The sequence below is a fragment of the Amblyomma mixtum genome, chromosome 4 (genome assembly GCF_055824585.1).
Source record: "Amblyomma mixtum isolate Tamu chromosome 4, ASM5582458v1, whole genome shotgun sequence".
Taxonomy (NCBI): domain Eukaryota; kingdom Metazoa; phylum Arthropoda; class Arachnida; order Ixodida; family Ixodidae; genus Amblyomma; species Amblyomma mixtum.
In genome coordinates, this window is record NC_143015.1 from 47,254,804 (window position 1) to 47,268,885 (window position 14,082).

Sequence of the window (14,082 nt, forward strand, 5' to 3'; positions counted from 1 at the left end):
TCATTCTCAGAGCCCGGTACATTGAATATAGCGTGAGGAGACGTCTTCTCGTGGTTCTATCGAGTAACCCATGCCAGAAAGCCTCAGGCAGCTTTATCTCCTCACGTTTTTTTTTTGTTTTTCCTGCAGAGCACGTTATTGCCTTCAAGCGGTCGGTCGGGGTTCCGGCTCTGAGCGGCTGTTCCAGTATTTCTGCGCCATTTCGGAACCGTAGTTGAGAGCAGCCAATGCGGCCACTTCCTGGGATGCCAGGAGCGCAGTCACTGAAAAAAAAAAGCCTGTTAATGAAGAGCTACAACATATGTAAGTTTACACTCGTGTCAGGAAGGTTTGTCGAAAGACCCATGAATATCATTGCGGATGTTTTGCAGGGAACAAATGAACGCGATGCTCTAGTGTTATGTAAATACATCTGAAAGAAATTTTGCACAGGCTCAGGATCAAAAACTGGCGGGGACACTTAAGCTCATCCTTAAGAGTATGACGCGATGTCGATAATGGGTCAATGGCTATGTATGCGTAATTCGTCATTCTTTATTTAAATCCTCATACCACTCCTGGCGCCGTGGCGCAGTGGTTCAACGATGTGCCGCTGGCCTGCACTGGCCGGTGCTCCACCCGGTGCTCCACCCGGTTGCAAGAGGTTGCTCTTCCCTGGCAACCTCTTGCTACCAATGATTAATTTAACCGACACCTGTCACGGTGGTCAGCTTCCTCAAATTTTGGGGAGCAGCTTCCAATAATGCTTAAAGGTCATGTGACCTAACCAAGGTTGCCAGAACGGCTGGTTGCTCCGGCTGCGAGGCTGAAAACGGTCGCCAAAACAGTCGCCGGACCTTAGATTGGGTTCCAAACGGATCATATATGTGTGCCTCTCTCAGTAGCCAAATTATTTGGACGATTTCATACAAACTGCCACTTCTTAGTACAAATGTCCAGAATTAAAGCCAGAAACCGGGTTATCTTCGTTTTCTCTCACCCTTAGATGATGTCGCTGCCACTCTGTTGTCCGGCTCGTAGTTTTACCGCTCTCAACTATGCGACACTGCTCTGAAGTCTCCGCTGACTCGGCGAGACGGGCTACACACAGCGCGGATATTCGCAGTTCCACCTGGCTTTGGCAATTGGCGTTGTAATTATAGACTGGCTTCATGTTGTCTTACAAAACACTGACCAGTAAAATATCTCGGCTACGCGACTGAAGAACGCTTCGATCTTCAGGGAGCGCGAAATGATGTTTCTTGACGGGAACTTGAAGATTATAATTCATTTCCGTTGAGAAACTCCTACAGGAACCTAACTTATATTTTTTCCCGTTTTAGTGTCAGTCTGCTGCTGAAAAAAAAAAAACGAGATAGAATTTTTACGAGAATCTTGCTACCGCGCACCTATTTCATACAACAACAAAGAGTGAGTAAATTAACCGCAAAATTACATTCAAAACTGCAGGGTGTACGCCAAGGTAAACACTAGGGAAACGATGTGAAAGCAAAGCACTTAGGGTGCTTGTTGAAGAAACTCTAGTGGCTGATACTGAACTTGAAATCACAGGGTGATACATTGGCCTTGGCAGCACATATTATGCGAAGAAGGGTTTAGTTTAGTTTAGTTTAGTTTAGTTTAGTTTAGTTTAGTTTAGTTTACCGAATCAACTCAGGCTATGAGGGATGCCGTAGTGAAGGGCTCCGGAAATTTCGACCACCTGGGGTTCTTTAACCTGCGCTGACATCGCCCAGCACACGGGCGTCTAGAATTTCGCCTTCATCGAAATTCGGCCGCTGTGGCCGGAATCGAGCCCGCGTCTTTTGGGCCAGCAGCCGAGCGCCGTAAGCACTGAGCCACCGCGGCGGGGGCGAAGAAGAAGGAATAGTTTGGGGGAAGGGTTACAATGGAGTGGTGAGGTTAGATAAGCAACCAAGCTAAAATACAGTGCAGCAGCTCTTGCGGGAATGCCGTCATGGAATTGGCATAATCGGGCCGATGGCGATGATTGTAAGTCCTTGGTGCTGACTCAGAAAGTTTTGTTGCAGCAGCAGTGTGTATCAACAACATCCTTTATTGACAGATCATTAGAGACCATTTATTCAGAATTTACGGCAAAATGGGGCCTTTCCGCTAGGAATAATATTGTCAGAAATGTATTCATTCGGTATTTCGCAAGAATGCCACCAAGGATTCCAATCGAGGAAAGAAGGCAGATCGTGCGACTGGGCATAGAAGGCGCCCCTCAGCGTGAAATCTGTCGCCGTACCGGAAGGACAAGAACAGCGGTGAGCCGTATTTTTAGAGCACACAGGGACGAACACGGCAGAGTTTCCGATGCTGAGCGCAGTGAACGGCCAAGGAGTACTGCGCTTGAAGAAGATGAGTTAATCGTTGCTGCAGGAGTTCTAGACCCCTTCTTGAACGCCAGGGAGGTTCGTGACGAACTTGGGATGAGCTGCTCCTGCGACACCATTAGATCCAGATGGCGAGAACCAGGCTCAAAAGCCGCACCTCACAAGAAACCACAGAGAAGAGAGACTCAGTTTCGTCAGAGCCTTCCAGCAGTGGTCTCCAGAGGAGTGGCGGGAAGGGATTTTCTCGGATGAGTCCACATTCTGCACGCGCTGGGACCAGCAGCAACGTGTGTGGCGCCCGCTCAACAGCAGGTATGACCGGTCATTCTTACAGCTAATGAAGTATGCTTTGCAACACATCGTAGTATTGAGAATATAGCGCAGCCTCGTTTTTCCCTTTTGTTTGATTTGACGTAGATTCAGTATCGAATACGAATTAGGTTATTCTCTCCTGCCGAACAGAAGCTTCAGCAGAGTGTTGAATTTGTTATGTTAGCGCTACTTAATTTAAGTTTGGAAGCCGACATATGCTAATGTTTGTTGGAAAATCTTTTGCTGTCCTATGCACAGGGATCTCCCTGAGTGCACCCACAACGTGCTCAGCAGTGGCCGGTGTTCAGTCAGCGCCTGGGGTGCCATCAGATGGGACGGCCTCGCTCCACTCCTGCGGATCGAGGGCTCTTTCACCGGGCCGAGGTACTGCGAGATCCTTACCGGTCACATGATTCCCTACGTCCTGGATGGACCGTTTCCGGACGGCTTCCACGTGTTCCAGCACGACCGCAACCCCCTTGCAGAATGCGCGTGCTGTAAGCTACCTTATTGAGCGCTGCGCCGTGCGTCAGCTCGCGTGGCCGCCGAACGGGGCTGACCTCAACCCCATCGAAATCATCTGCAGAGTCATGAAGAAACAACTTTCCTCACGGCGCCTTTGTGGTGGCGCAGCTGACCAGCTCTGGCATGCCATCAACGAGGAATGGGAAGCCCTGCGCCGACGTCCAGACCTAGTGGCGGCACTATATGACTCTATGCCAAAGACGACTAAGTCCAGTCATCGCGGCAGACGGCAACTTTTCGTCTCACTAAGGTAACTCTGAAGAATTCCAATGAGGTATTTAATCTGCTTTCGAAAATAAATTTCATCACTGACAATATTTTTTGTGATTCGTCTTCCTAAGAATCTTTTCGGGACTGAACTATTGTAAAGAAATTATCGTCAATGACTACGTATCGTAGACCCCAATTTAAAAAAAAAACTGCAGATGTTTTGCTGAACAGAATATCAAGCTTATTGCAAAGACAGTGCCAATACGACAGCTTCGAAAGAGAAGCAGCGCCCGCAGAGAAGTTCGCCGTCTCTGTTATCACACTTGCGGGGAAAAGCGCCTGTCACGGTGGCTGCCGATGCGGCGTCTTGGACCGCGTTGCCTGAAATCCGGCTAGGGTGGGTACAGGAGATTAGAAGTAACATCTAACATGAGGGCAATATCAAAGGACAACCAAAAACAAAACTCCGACTCGTTTCTTCCCACAGCCGCGGTTTGACGGACTGCGGCTGTCTAACTGATCTGCCACAGCCCGATGTGCTCGATGAATAGGCGATGCGCGCTCCCCTTCGTCGGGGCCGTCAACAGCAGAGCAGCTGAACGCAACACTAGATATTTATCAAGCGTGACAAGCCAACACCCTTGACAAGCCCCTGCGCGAGGGCGAGGGTGAAGTTTGTCGTCACTCGGGGCACTCTGGCTGCCAGCGAACTGCGCGAGATAACAGCGCCCCTGTGCGGCCCCACAGCCGCTCCGCTACCCTGAACGGTGGTCCATTTTTTTTCCGGCCGATAGTACGTTACAACCGCTTATTCCTGCATTATAATTTAAAACTGTTCACTGACATGTGCAAAAAAAGAAAGGCTGAGAAGCGGGAGTGCCATTGTACAACCCCTGGGCATGACCCCTAGGGCACAGATGCCAACTTTCCTCACGCCGCCACCGAGGGGGCAATCACCACACCTCTATCTCTTCGTTGGATATGCCTTCATGACCGGTGCTCGCTATTGTATTATTTTCGTTAGTCGCTATATCAGCCTAAAAGGTGTCATAAAATGTTTTAAGATACCGGCAACATGCTTGCACCCGCCTTCAACCAAATCGAAGTCTGTTATATATAGACATTATTCAGCCCATCCCATATGAGCGTATCCGGGATCATTTTCGATCACAGTGCCAAGGCAGGAAAGATATTCTGCAGAACGAGTTGCTTAACGCTGCCGCGTTAATATTTAACCACAAAAATGTTAATTTTGTTTATGGAACATATGTGATTAAGAGCTCGTGTCGCAAAAAACCTGATGTCGGCGTCGTCGGTGACCGTGACCGAAAAATCCAGGAAAAATGCCCGCAGACACAACCTCGAGGGCAGATGGGCCACCTACGTAACGTGACCTTGCGGCACGTTACCTGCCTATCGCATAGTGATCAAACTGCCCACTGTGACAGTCGTCAGGTGAATTAATGTTTGGACTGTACGTCCCGACGACACGTCCAGACGGAGCACCTGCCATTGCAGCGCAGTGGCATATCGACGAAACGCTGCACCCCTGAGCCAGGAGTGGTATGAGCGCTCCGAGAGATGTATGAATGTGACATAGACAGTGACCAGTTTCGCATATATGGGAATTGCCCATTGAGCTATCGCATCATAACCTCAAGGCGGAGATTAAATATTCCTTCCACCTTTTTCTCTTGTACACCTGCTGCCCTACTACATATACTACTCCTGAAATTATTCTCTAACGTTGTGGTAATGATCGCTCCTGTGTTGCTGTTCCTCCTTATTATTGTCTTTGTATCACATCTGTGACCTGTAACTCACTGTAATCCGCTACCGGCGTAGATCAATGACCTCAAATATTAAAATAAAAATGAAAAATTGCGAAATTGAAAGGGTTGGGTTATTCCAGTAACTTGGAATAATAATAGATAACCACTTGATTTGGCAAGCGCGCATAAACTCAGGCTTCGCGAAGCTATCACCTGGCTGTCATACACTACTACATGCAAAAAATTATTTGGAGGATTAGGTATTAAGAATGTTATATTATGCATTTATTCAAAACCACTTATCATGTTGTATAGACTATTGGGAATGGACATACCCGACATATCTTCAACCACTAAGGCAGCTACAAAAACGAGTTTTTCGAATGCTTACAAACTCCAGCTATGACCACCCAATCAAGGTATTGTTTCATAAATTACAGGCATTGCGGTTTGACACACTTCGTGAAATAAATATGGCCAGTGCTATGAATACTGTCCCTCAGAAACAACCATCCTTTCCATGCGTCACTACTCTACTCCTGGTCAGGCACCAATAGAAATGCATTGGCAGGTAATTTTAATTTACCCCCATCAAAAAAAGGTGCATGGGGATCGGTGACTCCAACACAGGGGCACCAAAATATTGAACAGTTTACCATTGCAAGTGAAAACTGCATACAATTTTTTTGCAGTAGTGAAGTTTTATTTACAGTCCTTGCTATTCAATATTTAGAAATTATAACATCTTCGATAAGTGTTTCGAATTATAAGGCGTATTTCCCATGTACATATAGTGCGGTTTTTAGTATTTTCTATGTATCTATAGAGCTATACTTATAGTGTACTCATGTGTGCAATATTATGCGTTGTAAATATCTATGTACCCCTTGCTCTTGCATATTGAATATTCTAGTTTGTATCCTTACATATATACATCGTGATCATAATCATCATTAGCCTGTCTACGCCCACTGCCGGGAAAAGGCCTCTCCCATGCATCTCCAATTAACCCTGTCCTTTGCCAGTTGCGGCCACTGTATCTCCACAAACTTCTGAATCTCATCCGCCCACCTAACTTTCTGCCGTCCCCTGCTACGCTTGCCTTCTCTTGGAATCCACTCCGTTACCCTTAAGGACCAGCGGTTATCATGCCGTCGCATCACATGCCCTGCCCAAGCCCAACTCTTCTCCTTGATTTCAACTAGGTTGTCATTAACCCACATTTGTTCCCTCACCCACTCCGCCCTCTTCCGATCTCTTAACGTTACACCTATCATTTTTCTTTCCATAGCTCGCTGCGTTATCCTTAACTTAAGCTGAACCAACTTCGTCAGTCTCCACGTTTCTCCCCCATAGATGAGTACCGGTAAGATACAGCTGTTGTATAGTTTTCTCTTCAGGGATATTGGTAAACTGCCATTTATGGTCTGAGAGAACCTGCCATATGCACTGCCCCTCATTCTTATTCTTCTGGTTATTTCCCTCTCATGATCCGGGTCAGCGGGCACTACCTGCCCTAAGTAGATATATTCTCTTACTACTTCCAGCACCTCGCTACCAATTGCGAGCTGCTGTTCTCTTGCTAGGCTGTTGAACATTACTTTGGTTTTCTGCATGTTAAATTTTAGCCCCACCGTTCTGCGCTGCCTGTCTAACTGATTCATTATGCTTTGCAGTTCATGTCTTAAGCGGCTTAGCAAGGCAACCCTTTATATAGCCTTCATTGATTACGAGAAAGCATTTGACTAATTGGAAACATCAGCTGTCATGCAGGCATTGCGGAGTCAGGGTGTGGAAGAGTGTTATATGAAAATATTGGAATATTTTTATAACGATTGCATAGCTACTATAGTTCTCTATAAAGTCAGCAATAAAATTACAACACGGAAAGGTGTCAGGCAGCGAGACACGATCTCGCCAATGCTATTCACCGCCTGTTTACAGGAGGTATTCCGGGGCCTCAAATGGGAAGAGTTGGGGATAAGAGTTAATAGAGAATACCTGAGTAATTTGCGATTTGTTGAGGACATATATACAGTGCCTGTTTAATTACACGTTTGACTTGGACCCATTTGCTAGCCTTTGGCTAAGGGTCCTAACAATTATTTTTCCCTTTTCTATTCTACAAGGAACCAAAAAAACCTTGAACTGAATTGAATTTATTGCTTCTTTGTGGCTTCGAAATTGTTGGCTTGTGCTGACCGTATCAACAGTGGGTTCTTAAGTCAGATTATGTGTATGTAACCTTTCTTCTGGAATCCACAGCAAGCTATACACACCGAAAATTTAAATAACTCTGTTAAAAAAAACACAGACCGACACATTTATGTAGTGAAGCTCAAATGCACACCCTAACTGATGTGTAGTAAGCAGAAATGCTCCAGTGATAACAAACAAGCACTAACCTCAAAGTTTACAGGAAAAACTAAATAGAGTTATTCATTGCTGGTGTGAGACATCGCATATTCTTCGATCTTACAAATTGCAATGAGGAGGGTTAAGTGTTTTCAGCTCGTGTCATCATTGTGGGCCTTTGTCCATAAGTCTTAGCTATCAAAAGCAGAAGCTCTCGCTTTATACAGTAAATGCCATGAAAGCAATAGCCTTACATGTGCTCCCATAAGAGCTGCAATGCTCTGGCATTTCAGCAGCGTGCTCTGTATACTGCACTTCCAAACTTGATATCAAGAGAAAAATGTTAAGAGAATGAGAGGCGCAAAATTGGCAGTCTGTGGACTTACTTGTGATAACAACGATGTAGAGGAAGTAAGCAGAAAAGCGGCCCATTTTTCTCGTTAACTGAAAAAGCACACAAAAATGTCAACTACTTACATCAGCTGCACATGTGTTTATGAACTAGGTAAAAGATGGGATGAGGAGTCCGCTTCTTTGATACCTGTGTTTTCACTGGCGTCCTTAGTATGTGCTGTTGAGTTTTTTTTGTGTCGTTTAATGCTGATACCATTTAACGTTCAGATGCCTATAACTAGCGTACAATCACCGGCAAATAGTCAAAATCTTGAGAATTTAAAAAGATCCAAAACACAGAAAAGATTAAAGCTAAAAAAATTGTTATCACTTGCGGTGCAAGTACATGAAAGCGATATTTATGTGAATGCAACGTCTTCTCATACATCCCAACGACACGCAATGAGAGTTGCACTTGATAAGCTCCTCCGAGTTAATAGATAATTGTTTAGAGGCTACAAACTCTTTTAGGATAAAGCTGTTCGTTTGCATTCAATAGACACTTTAGCCACATGAGTACTGCCTACCTTTTTCTCCGCGCTATGGCGTACAGGTGCTTCAGCAGCCTCCTACAAAGCATGGTTCCCACACACGGTCTTTTGAATACCGTATAGCAGGAGGGAAAAGCATATCCTCAAACATTGACAAGGGCCAGACTGACAACTGAGTCATTAATCTCCCGTTTCCCAAATTGACCTGTCCGACCTGTGTGCGGTGAATGCGACTCAGCACCAACGTATATAATATTGTGGCAGGTGAGTTGAGGGGAACACGTTCGTCTGACGAAGCGTGATTGCAAATTTCTGAACTCTTATTATTCTCCCGTGGAGTCAAAGTTCCCAGGTTGACATGAGGAAAAATTGAGTTTTCCGAACAACATCCAGACCTTTAACAACTACAGAATACTTGCCCGGCGTGTCCTAAAAGCCTGCCAGCCCCACACGTAACATCAGACTGCTCTCAAATTCCGACATTTTCCATGGCTGCAAGCTAAATTGGGGAGCGCGACGTTCGTCTGCGTTAAACAGAGAAAATTTCATTATACGGACTGAATCGTTTTGCCCCATGCGGCTTCGAGTAAAAAACTGATCCGGTCCATAGTACGCAGAAATGAAATGAGCCACGGCCTTTTCATTAGCTACGAAAGTTCAGTGGGCTCAGCGATGGGCTAGAAGCAGAGCAGTACGCACTGAGGCCAAGTGAAGACAGAGCTGCTATCACCCAGTGCGCACGATGATATTTAGTGTCGCGTTCAATGAAAAATGAATTGAGATACGTGTGTAGGCAGCACAGGCAAGCATTTTTTTAGATTATTGACCACATTCTTGTCAGAAACTTCGAAACGATGCTCCGCTGGATCATCTTGCCCCTGGCATTAGCCTATAATTAAGCCCAGCAAGAGTCAACATAATACAGACAGGAAGAAATCACTCGCCAATGATTGCCATAGCTTGGAGAAGAGTTAGAAACGAATGAAGCCGGCTTAAAAAGCGAACAAAATGAACTAAATGGTCAGAGAACTGTACCATGCCAAAATTTCTCCGTTACCCGCCCCCACATTTGTACCACTTTGCGGTGTTTTAGCTGGGCATTTTGCTTTGAGGCATGAAAATAACAATGCTACAAAAAGTAAGAACGATTCGCTAGGTTATATTGGCGAAGTGTAATTTTTTTGATATTTAGCATGGTCAAAGACAAACTACCACGCAATCTTCTTCAAACCAACAGCAAAGATCCCCCGCTGTGTCACCCGGCCTTTCGGAATAACTTGAAAAAAAAAATTGTTACATCAGTTTAATACTTTTCGTGGCTTAATTTAAACGTGCATACAGAGATTGAAAACCGCCAAAGCTAATATGTTTGGCCTGGTCGGGAAGGCAAGGGGGGGGGGGGGATGCAACACCTATATTTGCTTAACATTTTGACCGCGCCAATCAGAGGACCAGGCAAGGAAAATTCTCAAGTCCGTAGGAAAGTCGAGGGTTACCCGGGCGAATATGGAAAAGACATTTAGGCGTGCAAGGCACACGTTCAAATCCGTAGGACACCGATGGATTTGAACCACACATTTTTTTTTACCCCTCTTCGTAGGACGTAAGATACCATTTTTTAGGTTCTCTTCAGTAGGCTAATTTGGAAAGTACAAGAATATTTAGGTAACTATTATTTTACTGCGCTAGCGAGAAGGCCTCCAAACTAAAAAAAATAGGCAGTCTAGCTGAAGCTAGCTAGACCTTCCGAAATAAAATAAGGATATCTGCGACTGCGCCGCGCCCAGGTTTCGATCACGAGACGGGGCGAACAGATCAGCTTTGCTAGCCAGTGCACAAAGCACTGTACTTTTTTTTTTTTTTACAGAGATTTTATAACGACGCTCTTCCCGCCCCCACTGTACCGTTCTGTCTACTTTGGGCTAATGGGTCATGATGTTTTGAAGCCAGTGCGTAAAATGCCAATTCCTCCTTGCACCAAAACATTTTTCTATAATTGCACGCCGAAACTATATACCTGTCAACACGTGGCTCGATAGGAAAAACTTTTTTGTGTCTTAATTAAACTGATGCTTGTGCAATGTGCCTGAAACAATTGAACATTGTTTTATAGACTGCAAATACGCAATTTTTTTTGGATGTGCTGCAGAGGACGCTACAGAAAGATTTTCTACTATATTCCTACAGTGTGCGCTACCTTGTTGTTCCCCAACCTGACTCGAAACCCTATGATATGATTCTTCTGATTGGACTTCATCGCCTTTGGAAAATGCGCATGCAAGAAAGCAACGTTTAACTTGTTGTTTTGCGCAGAATTCATTTTAGCCGAATGCTGCTGCAGGTAACCGACATTTACAAAGAATTGGAGTTATTACTGGATTGGTTTCCTCTCCTGATGCGCTGTAAATCCTTGCCGGCCTTTTAGCTTTGTTGTTTTCTATCATGTTTGTGCCAAGTAGCCCCTACCTAGGTGCTCTGTAAATAGTTCTGTTGTGTATATATCCTTTCTGTACATAACCATGTAGAATGCACAAAAAAAGCGAGCACTATACTACTGTCCGAATCCATCAGCCTGCACTCTTTCACGCTGTGCATTAAATGTCGTCGTCTTCATATACTTCCAAGAATGTGGAATGGATCCCGAACACACCCTGCAGTCACAGTACCCTCTTAAGGGGGTAAAGTGGCCCGAAAAGTTTTTAGGGTGCTACCACTATGGTCCCCGATTAGCAATTTTGCCGATATTTGCCTGAAGCCTTACCCTCAAACCATAGCCTAGAACTGAAGGCGAAATGAAAGGCGACGTGCTAGCGCACATACTTGGCATTTGGCCAAGAAGTTATGCCATCTGCGAATTTTTCGCCAACATCATTTTCCTCTTCTTGACATCTTCTGAGAGCCGTTGAACTGCAGTTTATTCTCTGAAACATTATATTTCAGCTTTCCAAATTTATTATATTGTCACGTTGTAGTGACGGCAGTCCAGCGGACAGGAATACACCAAGAAGTCTTGTAAACGAAGCTCTTTATTTGAGCTGACTTGCACCCGCAAAAGAACTCAATCACTCCGCAGCGGCGTAAACAACAAACGTGCTCGTCACTCGTCGGTCTATGAATGCCCGCTGCTAGCGGCATCGTTCAATTTAAAGCCGGCAAGGAAACTTCCAGATAACAGGTCAAGATCATCTACGGTAATCTGGAAAAACCTAGATGCAGCCTTTCATGGCAGCGAACAATCGAGATTAGTCTGGTCGCTTCTCGCGCCACGAACAAAAGTGATAACGACCCTTTCCTGCTGCCTTGAGCGTGAACGAACACACACTGCAATGATACGTGGCATTACCCCCCTTCCGAAGAAGCATCGTCTCGATGCTTTAAAATGAAAATAAACGCGGAGAATGCGAACTTCGAGTCCTTTAGCGTTCGCGGTAAAAGCTTCAAGTCTGGCTGTGTCGTCGTCGTCGTAGTTGTCGTCGTCGTCGTAGTTGTCGTCGTCGTCGTAGGTGTCGTCGTCGCAGGGGTCGTCGTCGCAGGGGTCGTCGTCGCAGCGGTCGTCGTCGCAGGGGTCGTCGTCGCAGGGGTCGTCGTCGCAGGGGTCGTCGTCGTAAGGGCCGTCGTCGTAGGTGTCGTCGTCGTAGTTGGGGTATAGTCTTGTGTTTTCGTCGATGGACGGTCTTAGTTCTTGCGCTCAGAAGCAACCTCACCTCCAGAGGCTGCTTTATTCAGTTTAACCTTCGGGGGCCGGGGGAGCGTCCGCGCACTGCGTAGCCTCGGCTAGGAGATACATAGCGCGGTGACGATGGCGACGGAGAACGAGATGGGCGGCTCGCCGGTGAGTATTCTTCCCGACGCAAGAACTCTTCGATTGCGGCTGGTCGCAGGCCAGGTCGGGGTCGTGGGGCGTCGTAAGAAAATCCTCGGATGCCCATTCTCCTGTATGGGCAGTACCGGAGAATGTCACCGGCTTCTCCGCAGTGGAAGCATAGTTGGCGGCGCTGGTCGGGAGTTCTCCACTCGTCGCATTTCCTAGGCCGTGTGCGACGCTCGTGGGACGGGCGAGTTGGGGCGAGAGGGCGGCGCTCCAGCGCAGCTGGCTAATGGCGATAGGGGCTTAGGTGCCGTCGTCGAGGTGCAGGACGGCGCACTGCTGCGGCGTAAGTCATGGCTGGAGGCTCCAAGAGGCTGCGTGGTAGACTGGAGTCAAGTCCTCCGGTGAATGACTGGAAGGGCCGGCGTAGCGACTTGCTGGGGGTGTCCGGTACATGGAAGGCTACCCCGCACCTCCACCAGATGTCACGTTGTAGTGACGGCAGTCCAGCGGTCAGGAATACACCAAGAAGTCTTGTAAACGAAGCTCTTTATTTGAGCTGACTTGCGCCCGCAAAAGAACTGAATCACTCGGCAGCGGCGTAAACAACAAACGTGCTCGTCACTCGTCGGTCTATGAATGCCCGCTGCTAGCGGCATCGTTCAATTTAAAGCCGGCAAGGAAACTTCCAGATAACAGGTCAAGATCATCTACGGTAATCTGGAAAAACCTAGATGCAGCCTTTCATGGCAGCGAACAATCGAAATTAGTCTGGTCGCTTCTCGCGCCACGAACAAAAGTGATAACGACCCTTTCCTGCTGCCTTGAGCGTGAACGAACACACACTGCAATGATACGTGGCAATATGATCGCCGTTTGCATTACCCACTCCGCTGTTATGATATTTTAAGCTGTCGTAGCGATTGAACTTCCTCCCTAAATGTGACTGCTAGAAGGAAATAACTGATATATGAAAGGTGTTACATCGAACACTCTGCAATTTCCCAAAAATCGGCTCTTTGAGAGAGAACGCAAGATTTTCGGCGCAGTATTGTGAGTGGTGTAGTGCACCACAATGCACCTAAGGCGTGCTAACTAAAGGGCTAGTCAAGTGATAATGAATTGGTATGTTTTAACTATTACATTTAGGGGTGTTGTTTATTGAACTAGATGTTGCACGCTGAAATTAAAATGTCAATTTTACAATTCTTTAACACTTGATTGCCTTCGCCCCAGTTTCTCAACCAATTGCTGGCATTTTTTGCAACTCTCCACCCGGTCGTGAGCACACTGGCCACCATGACAGGCGCCTCTTAATGATGGGTCGTGAGCGGTTGCCCGCGAAGAGCAACCTTGATCATAAATGTCTCGCTAGTGGCAGCACCTGCCACCACAGGGCAGTGGCGCGCATTGCATAACGGCTACACCAATGCGCCAGGAGTGTTAATGAGGACTGCCAGGAATCTATGAATGTCAAGTAGAGAATGACCAACTCCGCATATATGGGCATTAACGCCTTAACGCCATCCTATCATAGCCTTGCGGAGGAGCTTCAGGCTCCCTTCCAGTTTTTTTATGCTTTCTATCGAATACACGCATTTCACGCTCAAAACAATATGCGGGTCACAATAAAAAGCGCACGTGAGAGACCCTTCCACACGATGAAAAACATCGAGCTCGGGAACTAGTTACGCTGGAGTTTCAAACCACAGTACTATGACACAATGAGAGTACAATGATCGAATAAAAAAATTTACATGTTTTAAGTACATCTACCACATTTTTCTGCCTTTATTTCTGAGTACAAAATAAATAAAGAATCATATACTTTTAACTGCATTCGCTGAAAGCCTCGACGGCTATCTCCGTACAATAGT

The 14,082-nt window shown here is 46.3% G+C and overlaps 1 long non-coding RNA gene across 1 annotated transcript; it reads right to left on the minus strand.

Annotated features, from left to right (window-relative positions):
* Nucleotides 1–38: 38 nt before the first annotated feature.
* Nucleotides 39–8,533, minus strand: LOC149346429 (uncharacterized). The gene is made up of 3 exons (XR_016292077.1): nucleotides 8,434–8,533; nucleotides 7,900–7,957; nucleotides 39–263 (listed from the first exon to the last, which is right to left on the minus strand). It is a non-coding gene; the product is annotated as an uncharacterized LOC149346429 (long non-coding RNA).
* Nucleotides 8,534–14,082: the final 5,549 nt, after the last annotated feature.